At 47.4% G+C, this 11,837-nt stretch overlaps 1 pseudogene; it reads left to right on the top strand.

Moving 5' to 3' along the window:
• The first annotated feature begins 8,166 nt into the window (after positions 1 to 8,166).
• Positions 8,167 to 11,350, top strand: LOC134391615 (DNA dC->dU-editing enzyme APOBEC-3A-like; annotated as a pseudogene).
• The last annotated feature ends 487 nt before the right edge of the window (positions 11,351 to 11,837 follow it).

Raw genomic sequence — 11,837 nt, 5'->3', positions numbered from 1 at the left:
GGAACCTCCATATCATTTTCCATAAAGGCTGCACCATTTTGCAGTCCCACCAACAGTGGATAAGAGTTCCTTTTTCTCCGCAACCCCTCCAGCACTTATCATTCTCAGTCCTTTGGATATTAGCCATCCTGACTGGAGTGAGATGGTATCTCAGTGTGGTTTTGATCTGCATTTCTCGGATGTTTAGTGATATCAAGCACTTTTTCATGTGTCTGTTGGCCATTCGTATAACTTCCTTTGAGAAATGTCTGTTCAGCTCCTTTGCTCATTTTTTAATTGGGTTATTTGGTTTTTTGTTGTAAAGTTGTTTGAATTCCTCATGTATTCTGGATAATAATCCTTTGTCAGATGTATATTTAGCAAATATTTTCTCCCACTCTGTTGGTTGTTTTTTTACTCTGTTGATTGTTTCTTTTGCTGTGCAGAAGCTTTTCAGTTTGATACAATCCCATTTGTTTATTTTACCTTTAGTTGCCTGTGCTTTGGGAGTCCTATTCATGAATTCTGAACCCACTCCTATTTCCTGCAGTGTTTCCCTTATGTTTTATTTAAGGAGTTTTATTGTTTCAGGGTGTATATTTAATTCTTTAATCCATTTTGAGTTGATTTTGGTATATTGTGAAAGATATGGGTCTAGTTTCATTCTCCTACATATGATTATCCAGTTTTCCCAGCACCATTTGTTGAAAAGGCAGTCTCTTCCCCAGAGTGTAGAGTTGCTGCCTTTGTCAAAGATCAGATGGCTGTAGGCATATGGGTTAATTTCTGGGTTTTCAATTGTGTTCCATTGATCAGTGTGTCTTTTTATGCTAGTACCATGCTGTTTTGGTTATTATAGCTTTGTAATATAGGTTAAAGTCAGGTAGTGTTATGCCACAAGCTCTATTTTTTTCTGCTCAGGATTGCTTTGGCTATGTGTGGTCTTTTGCTGTTCCATATAAATGTCTGGATAGCTTTTCCAATCTCAGAGAAAAATGTCATTGGAATTTTGATGAGGATTGCATTCAATTTGTAGATCACTTTGGGCAATATGGACATTTTCACAATGTTCATTCTTCCAATCCAAGAGCATGGGATATCTTTCCATTTTCTTGTGTCCTCTTTAATTTCTCTCAACAGTGGTTTGTAGTTCTCTTCGTAGAGATTTTTCACATCCTTGGTCAGCTTTATTCCTAAATATTTTATTTTTTTGGTGGCTATTGTAAATGGGCTAGCTTTCTTGATTTCTTTTTCTGCATGTTCACTGGTGGAGTAAAGAAATGCTACTGATTTTTGTGTGTTGATTTTGTACTCTGCAACTTTGCTGAAATTGTTGTTTATCAACTCTAGGAGTTTTTCATAGAAGCTTTAGGCTGCTCAATATATAGGATCATATCATCTGCAAAAAAGGACAGCTTGACTTCATCCTTTCCAATCTGGATGCCCTTTATTTCCTTCTCTTCTCTGATTGCTCTGGCTAGTACTTCCAACACTATGATGAATAGGAGTGGTGAGAGTGGGCATCCTTGTCTAGTTCCTGTTTTTAAGGGAAAAGCTTTCAGCTTTTCCCTGTTCAGGATGATACTGGCGGTGGGCTTATCATATATGGCTTTAATTATGTTGAGATACTTTCTGTCTATACCTAACTTGTAAAGAGTCTTTATCATGAAAGGATGTTGAATTTTGTCAAATGCTTTTTCAGCATCAATAGAGATGATCATGTGGTTTTTGTCTTTGCTTTTATTAATGTGGTGTATCACATTTGTTGACTTGTGTATGTTGAACCAACCTTGCATCCCTGGGATGAATCCCACTTGATCATGGTGTATAATTTTCTGTATGTGTTGCTGTATTCTGTTAGCTAGTATTTTATTGAGAATTTTTGCATCTATATTCATCAAGGATATTGGCCTGTAGTTTTCTATTTTTGATGCATCTTTGGTTTTGGTATCAGGGTGATATTTGCCTCATAGAATTAGTTTGGGAGAATGGCCTCTGTTTCAATCTTTCGGAACAGTTTGTAGAGAATCAGTATTAGTTCCTCTCTGAAGATTTGGTACAACTCTGCAGTGAACCTGTCCAGTCCTGGGCTTTTCTTTGTTGGGAGCCTTCTGATAACAGCTTCAATCTCTTTTATTGTTAATGGTCTGTTCAGATTTTCTATATCTTCTTGCCTCAGTTTTGGTAGCTTGTATGCATCCAGAAATGTATCCATTTCCTCCAGATTTTCAAATTTGTTGGCATATAGATGTTTATAGTAGTCTCTAATGATTCCTTGTATTTCTGATGTTTCAGTTGTAATATCACCTTTTTTTTCTAATTTTTGTTACTTGGGTCTTCTCTCTTCTTTTCTTAGTCTAGCTAAAGGTTTGTTGATTTTATTAATCTTTTCAAAGAACCAACTTTTGTTTCATTGATCTTTTGTATTGTTTTTTGTGTTTCTATTTCATTTAGCTCTGCTCTGATCTTAATTATTTCTTTCCATCTACTAACTTTAGGTTTGGATTGTTCTTGTTTTTCTAGATCCTTAAGGTCAAGTGTTAGGTTATTTATTTGCCATCTTTCCATTCTTCTGAAGTAAGCGCTTGATGCCATAAATTTCCCCCTTAAAACTGCTTTTGCAGTTATCCCACAGGTTTTGGTATGATGTGTCATTATTTTCAAGAAAAAAATTTTTTTTAAATTTTATTTATTGAATTGAAATCGATTATACATATTTTTGGTGTTGAACATTGAGATATGCTGATTAAATCAATATTACTAGCATATATATTATTACAAATCATAATTCTTCTTTATGCCCCTTGTCCAACCTCTTCCCTTCCCCCATTCCCTCCCCCTCCCCCCTCTAATTGCCCTAGATTTCTTCTCTCCTTCTGAAAGAATAATGGTTACTCTGTTAATTTGTTGCCTAGATGATCTGTCCAATGTTGAGAGATGTGATCAGGTCCCCCAATATTATCATAGAGCAGATGCTTCTTCTGTCACTCTGAAATGGGTTTTGTGGAAAGAGACATTGTCTTCTTTTCTTTGTCTCTGCTGGTGACTCTTCTTGTGTGAATGCACTCCAGTGGTTGGCAGACCATCTGCGTGGTGGCTGTGGCGTCTAGCCGCTTTTGCAGCAGCCATGGTTATTGTGGTGGCTGTGGTGGGCCACCCGCGTGGAGGTGCTGTTTTTGGCATGACCCTTGGCACTTGCAGTATGCCTGGTTGTGGAGTGTATTTGGTCCCCTTCTCCATGCCTCTGGTCACTGGGCAGGCCCCAAGGTGCTGGCACCATGTGCCTGCTTGTGGGAGAGGGGTCCAGTCCCCTTCTCCATGTTCCAGGTCCCTGGGTGGGCTCTGAGGTACTGGGTCAGTGTGCCTGGTTGTGGGAGGAGGGTCCAATCCCCTTCTGCATGCCTCTGGGCCAGGCAGGCCCCGAGGTGCTGGCATGGTGTCCCTGGTTGTGGGAGAGAGGTCTAGTCCCTTTCTTCTTGCCTCGGGTCCCTGGTGGGCCCCAAGGTACTGGCATGGTGTGCATTGCTGTGGGAGGAGGGTCTGGTTCCTGGCTTCACGCTTTGGGTCACTGGGTGGGACCCAAGGCACTGGCTTGGTGTGCCTGGTTGTGGGAGAGAGGTCTGGTCCCCTTCTCCATGCCCTGGGTCCCTGGGTGGGCTCTGAGGTGCTGGCATGGTGTGCCTGGTTGTAGAAGGGTGGTCTGGTCCCCTTCTGCATGCCCCAAGACTGTGGGCAGGCCCTGAGGCACTGGCTTGGTGTGCCTGGTTGTGGGAAAGAAGTCCAGTCCCCTTTTCCATGCCTCAGGTCCCCGGGCAGGCCCTAAGGCACTGGTGGAGTGTGCCTGGTTGTGGGAGAGAGGTCCAGTCCCCTTCTCCATGCCCTGGGTCCCTGAGTGGGCTCCAAGGTGCTGGCATGTTGTGTCTGGTTGTGGGAGGGTGGTCCGGTCCCCGACTCCATACCCTGGGTCCCTGAGTGGGCCCCAAGGCGCTGGCTCTGTGTGCCTGGTTGTGGGAGGGTGGTCCAGTCCCCTTCTCCATACCTCAGGTCCCCAGGTGGGCTCTGAAGCGCTGGCTCAGTGTGTCTGGTTGTGGGAGAGAGGTCCAGTCCCCTTCTCCTTGCCTCGGTTCTCCAGGCAGGCCCCAAGGTGCTGGCTTGGTGTATCTGGTTGTGGGAATGAGGACCTTTCCCCTTCTCCTTGCCCTGGGTCCCTGGGTAGGCTCCGAGGTGCTGGCATGTTGTGCCTGGTTGTGGGAGAGAGGTCTGGTCCCCAACTCCATACCCAGGATCCCTGGGTGAGCCCCAAGGTGCTGGTGTTGTGTGCCTCATTGTGGGAGGGGGGGTCCAGTCCCCTTCTCCATGCTTCAGGTCCCCAGGCTGGCCCTGAGGCACTGGTGCAGTTTGCATGGAAGTGGGAGTGGGGTCCATTCCCCGGATCCAAGCCTCCAGTTCCCAGGCAGGCCCCAAGGTGCTGGTGGTGTGCCTGGGCCGGAACTAATATTTTGTCCTTTGCTTCTAACATGGGGGAACTTCCTGTGGGGACCAGTAGCTGAGCTGTGTGGTTGTTTAAATTGCTGCCTCGCTGCTGTTTCTCTAGGGAAGGCTTTTTGTGCAGCTCAGGGTTTAATGGTTGACCTTATAGGTACTTCCGGCTCTCCAGAGACCAGGTGGGTCCGTGTTCTGTAGAATCTCTGATCTGGGCCTGAGTTTTTTCATCAATCTGCACCCCATGCAATTCTGTATTCCTGACCAGTCTCCTCTGAGTGGTCCTGTGCTGATTGAGGGGCAGGTCAGCTGTCCTTGCTGTGTCCCAATGTTCCCCTGGTGGGCACGTCTCCCCCACCACCTGTGCTCCAAACACTTCCCATGGGATGGGCCGTGCTCTGGTCCCTTGCAATGACTCACCGGCCCTCTTAAGGGCTCCCTTTTTTCAGTTGTTCTGGCTCCTCGCTCCTGCGTGGATCCACAGGAACCCTATTAGTGGTCATGCTGTCCTGGGGACCGCCTCCAAGTAACCCCATCTGAAGGGCACAGCTGTGGCTTCTGCCAGCTCCTGCTCCATGCGCCCATGAGCTCGAGCCTTAAAGCAGCCACAGCCCAAAATGCTCAGAGCAGCCTTTTCTTTCTCTCATCGTGGTTTCTCCTGCCTTCATGAACTCCGTAGGTCTCTCTTCGCCTTCCCCTGAGCTCCAGCAGCCTCAAGAAATTTTTTGATTTTCTGTTTAATTTCTTCTTGGACCCACATGTCATTAAATAGAATGTTGTTTAATTTCCATGTGTTTGTATAGTTTTCAGAGTTTCATTTATTATTGATTTCTAATTTTAATCCATTGTGATCAGAAAAAATACATGGAATAATTCTAATTTTCTTGAATTTTTTAAGACTTGCTTTGTGACCTAACATGTGCTCTATCCTGGAGAATGTTCCGTGTGCTGATGAGAAGAATGAATATTCTGAGGTTGTTGGATGGAATGTTCTGTAGATATCTGCCAAGTCCAGTTGGTCTAAACTGTTGTTTATTTATTTATTTATTTTTTTTTTTAAACTGTTGTTTAGATCTTGTGTTTCTCTGTTGATTTTTTGCCTAGATCATCTGTCCAATGTTGAGAGTGGGGTGTTCAGGTTCCCCACTATTATGGTGTTAGAGTCTATCTCATTCTTTAGATCTAATAGTGTTTGCTTTGTAAATCTGGCTGCTCTGACACTGGATGTGTATGTATTTATGATTGTTATATCTTCTTGATGGATCGATCCTTTTATCATTATATATTGGACTTCTTTATCTCTTTTTATGGATTTTGCTTTAAAGTTTATTTTATCTGATGTAAGAATAGCTACTCCAGCTCATTTTTCATTTCTACTTGCATGGTATATCTTTTTCCATCCTTTCACTCTTAGTCTATGTGTGTCTTTACAGGTCAAGTGAGTCTCTTGGAGACAGCGTATTGTAGGGTCCATCTTTTTAATCCAGTTAGTCAGTCTGTGTCTTTTGAATGGGGAATTTAGTCCCTTTACATTCAGAGTTATTATTGAAAGGTGTTGATTTACTCCTAGCATTATACTGATTTTTGTTTAGATGTCTTAAGTATCTTTTGTTCCTTTCTTTCAAATGTTCTGTTTGTCTTCTGTATTTGTTGGTTTCTTGGGATGATAGATAAACTATTTTTTCTCTCTTTTGTTAGCATTTTTTGTTTTGCTGGTAGGTATTCTTCTTTCTTGTGTTTTCATGGTAGTGATGGTTGTTTTTGTGGTATCAAACCCAGTACTTCCTTGAGAATTTCTTGTAGGGCTGGTCGTGTGGTAGTGAACTCCCACAGTTTTTGTTTGTCTGAGAAATATACTATTTGTCCTTCATTTTGGAAGGACAGCCTTGCTGGGTAAAGTATTCTTGGCTGGCAATTTTGGCCTATAGTGTTTTGAATATATCATCCCATTCTTTTCCGGCTTTTAGAGTTTCTGATGAAAAGTCTGATGTTAGTCTGATTGGGGCTCCCTTATAGGTGACTTGCCGCTTCTCTCTTGCAGCTTTTAAGATTCTCTCTTTGTCTTTGATTTTTGTCAGTTTGATTATCACATGTCTTGGAGAGGACCTTTCTGGGTTGAATGTGTTTGGTGATCTTTGGGCTTCCTGAATCTGGGGATCTGTGACTTTCCCTATACCTGGGAAGTTTTCTGCTATTATCTCATTGAGTATGTTTTCAATGCCATTTCCTCCCCTTCTGGAATACCTATGATTCAGATATTTGAGCACTTAAGGTTGTCAGTTGTCTCTCTTAAATTTTCTTCAATTTTTTTGATTCTTCTTTCTTTTTTCTGGTCTGCCTGTGATAATTCAAACAGCCTGTCTTCGAGGTCAGAAATTCTCTCTTCTGCTTGTTCAAGTCTGCTGATTAAACCTTCTGTTGTATTTTTCATTTTGTTGAATGAATACTTCAGCTCCACAAGCTCAGCTACATTCTTTTTCAAGGCATTGATTTCTTTGTACATTTCTTCTTTCAGATCCTGTATGTTTTTTCTCATCTCATTGTGTTGTTTCACTGAGTTTTCTTCTATCTCATTTAGTTTCCTTAGAATAGTTACTCTAAATTACTTGTCTGTCATTTCAAAGACTTCCTGTTCTATAGGATCTAGCACTTGTAAGTTATTAATTTCCTTTGGTGGTGATGTACTTTCTTGATTTTTCATATTTCTGGTTTCTTTCCTTTGGTGTTTTGTCATTGTGGCTGGGGGTATCATGGTTCACTCATTTCACCCTGATGTCTGGCTTGGATCCTGAAGGGACTGCTGCTTCTGGACAGCAGAAACTCAAGAACATCTTTAGAACGGGTCGACTGGAGCATTAGGACCTACGTGAAATCACAGGGCAGGCGCCCCAGCACCTGCTCATGGGCTTATTCCTGGCAGAAGTGAGACAGAGGCAGGAGAGGGTGTCCTGAGATCCTGTCCTGGCCTGGGTGGAGCCCACAGGCCAGCCAGAAAACAGGCACCATGTCAGGATGTCCAGGATCACAGGCATTTTAGAAGAAGCAGAGACTGGTGAGGCCAAGGGACCCCTGAGCCCAAGGGACCTTCTTCCCCAGCCCTGCCCAAGATGGGCTCTTGGGAGAGGCCAAGTTCTGCTGGGCTCTGGTCCAGGGTGTGGGGCTGCTCAGGATTTTAGGAGGAAATGTGGGCCTGGCAGGACCCACCCACTGTCTGGATTTCAAGGGCATCAGTCACCATAACTGCCTGACCTGCTGGACCTCACCAAAGACATCCCACAGCCCCCTCTCAGCACAAACTGTGTCCTCCATCACACTCTGCTTTTCTCTCTTCACTGGTGTCTTGGGCTTGACCTGTCCCTGTCATTCTCCCCATGCCCTCTCTGCACTGATGTCCTTGTATTTACTAGTTATCAGTCCCTAGTAGAAGATCTTTCAGTCTGCAGTTTGGGCAAATCTCCATAATTCTAAGAGCCACGCCAATAACAACCATCTCGTGATCCAGGGACGTCTACTCTTGGGGTGAGACCTGATAGGCCCCCTTGTCCCCATTTTTTTTCTGCACAGGGAGCCCTTTTGACCAAAGTCTATACCACCCTGGGGCTAAGTTCAAGGTGAACACAGGGTAGGGTAGAAGCTTCTAGAATTACCAGTACACAAGTGAGGATGGGTGGTAGGGGAATAGCTGGGTAGGGGGTAAATCCCCCCATGAAGGAGCACACCCAGGTCACTGGCATCAGTCCCCCGACCTTGGGCTCAGCTGGCCTCCCTCTCTCTCCTCCAGTTGGTCAGCTCCTCCCTGCAGAGCTGGACTTGGTGAGGGTCCCAAAGGCACTTACATCTGGAGCAAAATTAGAGGGGGCTCCAGAAAATCAGTAATCAAAGAAACCATGTGTGAAAACACTATTTTAAAAATCAAATTTAATGCAAAAACTCCATGATGAACGAAATACAAACATTTTAAATGAAGACAGATTGTGTAACAGTGCTGCGTGGAGTACATGGGAGCCGAGGCTGAACACAAAGCCTTTACTCCTGATCTACCTGCATTTAACTTATTTAAGGTGGACGTTTTGTTTATCGTGGAGAATGTATTAATTTTGAAATGTTAACTATTGCACAGAAAACCATTCATCTTGATCGCTGCATGCGGTGCCCTCTAATTTTGTGCTGCAGGCCAGTGCCTCGCCAGCCTGTGCCTGCTCCTGCCCTCCCTCCCTGTCCCCAACAAATGACCTCACGCTTCTCTTTCTCTTTCTCACAGGGTGGTTATGAACCTAGACTACGCCGCCATGCAGAGCTGTGCTTCCTGGACCTGCTGAATTCCTGGCAGCTGGACCCCGCCGTGCGCTACAGGGTCACCTGGTTCATCTCCTGGAGTCCCTGCTGCAACTGTGCCCAGGAAGTGGCTGCATTTCTGGGTTGGAACAGCCACGTGCGCCTGCGCGTCTTCGCTGCCCGCATCTATGACTGGCCCCAGGATATGAGCAAGGGCTGCGCACACTGCAGGGGCCTGAGGCGCAGATCGGCATCATGAACTTCAAGGGTCAGAGTGGAACCCTTGAGGTGGACGGGGGTGCTGGGTAGAGACAGGACCCTGGGAAGTTGCTGGAAAGGGGTGCAGAGGATTAGCAGCCCTGGTGGAGAAGCCTTTGTTTGCTGCCTGCAGAGGCCGTGGCTAGATCTGGGACCACACTTGGGGCTCTATTGGAAGAGACAGTCCAGGCCAGGACATGGGGTCCTGGGGAGGGAGGGAGGGTGGTTGGAAGTGGAAGAAGGACTTGGGGGCTTCCAGAAAGAGGAGAACTGGGCTGGCTCAGCTTCCAGTGGGAAGAAAGAGTTTGATGAGGAAGCCAAGTCCCTAGGGAGGAAAATAAAAAGCAGTGGACTGAAATTATGATGTGCAAGTCTGTCCCCAAGAGTCATAGACCCTGTTTTCTCTCCCTCCCCACAGCTGGAGGCTGACTCTCTCCCCTGTCCGGTTTCAGGGTTTAGGCACTGCTGGGACACCTTTGTGGACCACCGGGGAAGGCCCTTTCAGCCCTGGCGTGGGCTGCATGAACACAGGCGAGCCCTGTGGAGGAGGCTGCGGGACATTCTGCAGGTGAGGGCGTCCTGCTCTGGCTGGTCCCCGTCTGCCCTGCCCCCTCCTCTTCTCTCCAGAGGCCTTTCCTTCCCCTGTGCTCAGAGCCTCCTCTGGGTCACCTTCTCCCTCCAAGGGTGTCCAGCTCCATCCCTCTCTTTCCCTCTCACTAAGTCCCTGTGCTCTCACCTCCTGTGTCCCTCCTTCCTCCCCCTGTCATTGTGTCTGTCCCCAGATGTTTTCTCTGTTCTTGCTTCCAGCTGCCTCACTTCCTGCTCCCACTTTTGCCATTTCTTCCTAGAATCAGGAAAACTGAAGGAGGGACTGCAGTACCTCTCAGAAAGGCTGAGACCTCTGCTGAGCAGCGCAGTGAAATCCCCTCTTTCAAGAAATGTCAACAGGCCTCTCGCCAGCATCTGCAGGTGCTTACGGAGACCAGCAAAGGCAATGAGGTCATGAGAAATTAGTGCTTTTGTAAAAAATTACAATGGAATTATTTTTAATTAAAAATTTATTTAATCTTTCAAGTATACAGTAGTAAGATTACACTCAATACCATCTGAATGGTTTTCAATTTATTAATGAAATAATTATTTTAATTGGTTTCAAATCTAGACCAATATAATACAATTTTTAAAGTCTTCCAGAATGTTTTTTGCTCTGTACATGTACCATGAATTCCAAATAGGTAAATAGAGACTCTCAAACCTCCAAATGTCTTTCAGTTTTGCAGTGCACCTCAGTGTGGGGCATGGGTCACACTAATCCAATTGGTTTGAGTAAAAGTCAGATAAACCTGCAGGAGAGGGCCCAGAACTCACACACCTGCACTGAGTGACAACATCTCACACTGCCAGCCAGCCCTGATTAGAAGTGACAGACCATGCACTGAGAGCAGAGAAAGAAGCCCGTGTCACCACTGGAAAGAAGTACAGACATGCCCTTGTGGGGCGACCAGGGGTCCTGCCGTCCCCACACCTTCCACATTCCACTCCCATAGAGATGGAGCCGGGGGTGAGGGGGCTTTCCTACAGGGAGGGTGAGCTCTGCCCCTGGACAGTGGCCCACGCAGCAGGAGCCCTTGGGACACCTGGTCTCTCTCTGGCCTTCATCTCCACAAGCCGCAGCACCCTGAGCCCAGCCGCTGGCAGCTGTCACCCTGTGCCCAGCCAGGACTTTCCCAGAGGGAAGGCTGCCCCAGGCCTGTCCGCAGCAGACTTGTGCTCACATCTCAGGGGTGAAAACTGAGCCACAACTTGACAATGACCGTTAGGGGCTGGGGGAGGAATTATTCTGTCTACAACACTGGAGGTGATGGCAGAGGCGGGAAGACAGGGAGGAAGTCAGGAAGGCTCCAGAAGCCGAAAGGGAAGAACCGATAGATGTGAAGGGACGTGGAGAGGGGACGGAGGGAAAAGGGGGACGGAGGGGAAAGGAGGCCAGAGGAGGGGGCTGTGGGAGGGAGGGCCAGGCCGGCTTGTGGGGCACTTATCAGGGACAAGGAGCAAGAAGGCACCTCAAGGGCTGGAGGATGGGAACAGAGGGGGCTGGCAGGGGTCTGTTGCCGCCAGGACCCAGAGATGCCTGGGGGGCTTGAGAGCAGGCTCATTGCTGCTGGCTCAGCTGCCCGGAGATGCTGCCAGGCCCCAGCCCTGCCCGGCTGCCCAGGCCTGGCTCCCCTGCCAGCCACCTGGTGGGTCCTGGACAGACGGCTGCCCACCCCCAGGCACTGGCTCTCATCCCAGGGAGGAAGAAAGAGTTCGAGCAAACCCCAGGCCTCAGAGCCCAGACATCCATTCAGTGGGATAGTGCAGCCATGCACGGTCAAGGGCGGCTGACAGGGAAGCCCCGCTGCACAGTGTCCAATGGTGGTTTCATTTCTACACCCTGTTTGTGCTGCACAGTGTAGGAGACGGGACTGACTATCCACCAGCTGAAGGGACATAAAGGCAAAGTGGTGACAACAGACTTAAAGGTCTTTGGCTCAACCTCTCTGAGGGACAGGGAATGAGGCCAGTCTGGGTGGCAGGGAGAAGTGAAGGGGCCGCGGGAGGGACAGGCATGAGGAGCGATGGGAGCCTGCAGAGCGTGGCCGGCCCCGTGCCCAGCTGCGGCAGACGTTGTTGGCCACCAAGTGCCTGCCACACACGCTCCCCTTCTGAGGGAGAGTCCATGCGTGCGGCCGCCCCTGCCCTACGAGGCTCAGGTCCCTGCCCATGCCAGGGACAGAGCCTGCTGTGCTCGGAGGGACTCGGTGCTGGTCAGCCTCCAGCTGCTCGCTGCCGAGCCTGGTGGC

The sequence above is a fragment of the Cynocephalus volans genome, chromosome 12, assembly GCF_027409185.1.
Source record: "Cynocephalus volans isolate mCynVol1 chromosome 12, mCynVol1.pri, whole genome shotgun sequence".
Taxonomy (NCBI): Eukaryota; Metazoa; Chordata; class Mammalia; order Dermoptera; family Cynocephalidae; genus Cynocephalus; species Cynocephalus volans.
This window is presented reverse-complemented; position numbering and strand designations above follow the sequence as displayed.